Below are 3,922 nucleotides of genomic sequence, written 5' to 3'. Positions count from 1 at the left end.
GTTGGTTATTCATTACAGAGATAGAGGTAAATGTTACTGTATAGGTAGTATCAAGCTAATGACATGTGTAAAGGGATGACTATCCAAGCATTAGTTTGGGGGAAGACAAGTGTCCATGTATCACATGCAAATATTGGAGTTTTAATATGGGCCAATGAGGTGATTCTAATCCCTTAACAACTGCTTTTAATGAGGCAAGGATATCAAGAGTAAGGTTTCTTGGTGAGACATCTAAAAGAATGACAGAACAAATCTAGTTTAGAAGCAATCTAGTAGTTCTAGGTACTGCTGAAAATCATTTTTGCATTTTAAATTTTAAATTAGTATGGAATAGTTATGTAATTGCATAGATTTTTTTCTACAGAATGTATCAAGTTAAGTACATTTATGGACAGATTTTTCTTCATCCATAAATTGTACTTGAGAAAAAATTATACAGTCTATAATTTGGAGGTTTCAAATAAGTAAAAGTTGCTATAACATTGGTTTACACAAACCAGTATGTGGAAAATTAAGTCAAGTAGGGGAATTCTTGACATGATAGTTTCAATATTACATTGCTGGAGATAATAATAACCAGAATGAAATCATGGGGAACGGCAGCTATGATTGGTTGAAAATAAAGATTCTTGGAGCTAATGATATAAAGGACATCTCCTTTGGTATTGATTATTTTCTTGACATAATCTCTGCATGAAGAGACATGAGAAAGGATCATGAATGGTCAGGCTAGCCTCCAACTGGCTAGGTAACTGAGGGTGACTTTGAACTTCGGATGTCCTACCTCTACCTCCTGAATGCTGGCATTTCTGGTAAGTGTCAACAGGGCAGTTTATGTGGTCTTGGACATTGAAACCAGGACCTCATGCATGCTACTCAAACACTGCCAAAATGAAGCTACATTCCCAGCCCTGGGAGCTAAAATTTCTAATAACAAATAGGACTTAGTGATGACAGCAAAGGAGAGCAGAAAGTATTCAACAGAAACACAATACATGCCTCTGAATATACATTGTTTCTTAACAGGGCTTCTCAACTTTTGGTCAGGCTTATTTTATTAATTATAAAAGCAATACATTTGAACTGCAAGAAATATTCAAACACACAAATTTATATATATATATATATAAAACAAATGAACAAAAATAATATTATTTATAATCTTGGAACCTTGGTACTATTTATCTATTTCTAAATAAATTCATAGAAAGTCATACTAAAATCAAGTAGCACTTATACTCTTATTTTTTCTTCAAACAATAATTTTAAATCAATAAGATCTATTTTGCTTTAAATTTTGTCTGTCAATTATATGCATTTCACACAGCTACTAAATTGATAGGATATGAATACATGTTAAATTGTTTGCTCCTGACCTTAAATAAACAAAATTATTAGATATTTTTTTTGGCTCAAAACACCATAAAACTTACTGAGATACTAAGAGCTTAGGGAGTTTAGGACCTTTGGAAAGCTCTGAGTTAGTGTATATTTCTTTATATGTTTTATGCACATAAGATATCTTACTCTATAATGTAATTTTTCACTATATATTATTTCAATATTTTAGGAACATTACATAAGTATTTACATAATGTTACTATTTTCTTTATTAATGTACATATTTTGGTTAACACTTTCCCTCTGCTCCTGTATTGCCCAGCCCACTTATGCTGCTATTACTTATCTTTTTAGAGTTCTCATTTCTAACTTAAATTAGATTTTTTTCTGTTGTTAGTAACACAATACAATAATTTGGGTAAATTATAAAGGAAGAAATTTGTGTTTTCTCACAGATTAGGAGGTACAAGATTAAGTAGCCACAGGGGCTGGGCAGATGGCTCAGCAGTTAAGGTGCTTGCCTGCAGACTAAGTACCCAAAATTTTGCTGGCAGAATCATGGCGTGGAACTAGGCATCACATGGCAAAAAGGGCAGGGAGTATTGCTCTGTATGTTCTCTGATATCTCTATTTGCTCAATTTTGGGGGGCCCCACTTTGATGATCTGATCGAATCTAAAGGCCTACCTATAAATACCATAGTGTGATTAATTCCTTGATTTCTTAATTCCTCACAATGTAAATTAAATTTCCATATATGAAACTGTTGAAGAACACATTCAAGCTACATAGGAATCATACCAATTTCAGTATTCCTATATACGGATATGGGATAATTTATTGTGACATTTTCTTTGTGCTATATATTTTTCCATTGTGTTTCCAATAAATTTTCTGCAGTTGATATTTTTGTATGTCTGAAAAATTTCCTTGCAACAGATATGCAAAATTACAACTACTAAGATAGGTCTATAGGCTTTGTAAAATACATGTCTACTTTAAATTTTGGTATGACTGACCAAAGTTTATTTAAAGTTTACAAGGATATTTCTGCTTTATGGACTTGTCCATTATACATTAGATTCATATGTGTTTTTGGATTCTTGTACTGGTATGAAAATTAAAGAGTTCAGCTAATTTGAAAGCTAACAGACAAAGATTTAAGTGAGTTTAAGTTATCATGATACATAGATTTTATGCTCATGCCCCCATGTGAATATTCTCCCAAAGTAAAAGTACAGAAGTCCCAGAGGTAACTGTGACAGTTCTACAAATCACTGCACTGAGTTGGCTAGCAAGTACTCACCAAACTATCCCTAAAGACTATTTTTCAATATTTTTTATTATTGCTTTCCAGGATAAAAATAAATTTAGTTAATATAAAATAATCAATTTAATCAATTTAATGATGAATTAAATAATTTTAAGTTAATTTTCCCTAATGAAATTAAATTCTAAAAAATGAAACTTTGCCAACTAGAGATATAAAAGCACAGAACATCATCTAAGGTTTTTATGTTGTACATTAATTCAGGATTCCCCCCAATAAAGGACAATCCCCTCCCTTAATAAGATGCACATTTAAAAGTACATGCATGCCCACTTAGTACATAAAGTACCTCATCCCAGTTTACCTCAAGAAGCACCCCTCACTTGTCCCCTAAGCAGAAATCCAGAAGCTGGTTCCCCTCTGGCCCCATCTGCACCCTTGCTGGCTGAAATCTCAGCACCATGGATCCTGGAATTGAGAATGATGGAAACTCATGAGATAAATGGAGCTTCTTTGGCCCAAGACATCTGAAGAAATCTGATTCTGGAGGCTTCAACATCCAGACCTACAAGGGGGGGGGGGGGCGGGCAGAAACCCTCTCCCATGGAGCTGATGAGTGCCCAAGATTCCTGAATGGCTGAAGATTCAGCCACCTTACAACCACCTAAGATGGACATCCCAGTGTTAGAAGGGAAGAAACCCACACTGAGGACCCATAATCTCAAGCGTCTTGATGTGAATGTGCTCCTGCCCATTGGTTTCTAGCACACGTGTCCTATCCCAGGACTCTCCTAGCTGTAGCCTGCTTGAACAAAAACACGTGGTTCTCATGGATTTAAGTTGCTTTCATATGGTGAGAATAATTTTGAGATGAATCATAAAATTCTGCTACTGTGAACATATCTTCGTCTGCTTTCTTAATCAGAAACTAATAATCCAAGGGCAGATGTAAATTTAACAGAAATAGTTTAACTATGAACCTTGTGTGATTTAAGACAGAAAGATTAGGCAGATGGGTCTAATCTAATCACAGCTATCTTTACTAGGTTCAGATGTTTATCCTGTGAGAGAAGACCAGAGGGGGTCCAAGAAGTTGAGGACAGTCTCCAGTTTAGAGACAGCAAGAATATTTATATGTCTATCTTACAGCAACATTAGAAACTAATTCTGTCAATGACCTCATCAGTCTTTGAAGAATTTATTTCCCTAACCCACACTCCAGTGCATGAGAAAACAGTTTGTTTCAGCCATGTGAGGCTCTGTGTGGAGAGCTAAGCAAAAATATTTGGAATCATGACTCAGGATCCCCAAC

The 3,922-nt window shown here is 34.8% G+C and overlaps 1 pseudogene; it reads left to right on the top strand.

The window, feature by feature from the left end:
* Positions 1 to 3,071: 3,071 nt before the first annotated feature.
* LOC101611853 lies at positions 3,072 to 3,375 on the top strand (annotated as a pseudogene).
* Positions 3,376 to 3,922: the final 547 nt, after the last annotated feature.

The sequence above is a fragment of the Jaculus jaculus genome, chromosome X (genome assembly GCF_020740685.1).
Source record: "Jaculus jaculus isolate mJacJac1 chromosome X, mJacJac1.mat.Y.cur, whole genome shotgun sequence".
NCBI lineage: Eukaryota > Metazoa > Chordata > Mammalia > Rodentia > Dipodidae > Jaculus > Jaculus jaculus.
The sequence above is the reverse complement of the archived record's forward strand: the minus strand, read 5'-3'. Positions and strand labels throughout refer to the sequence as shown.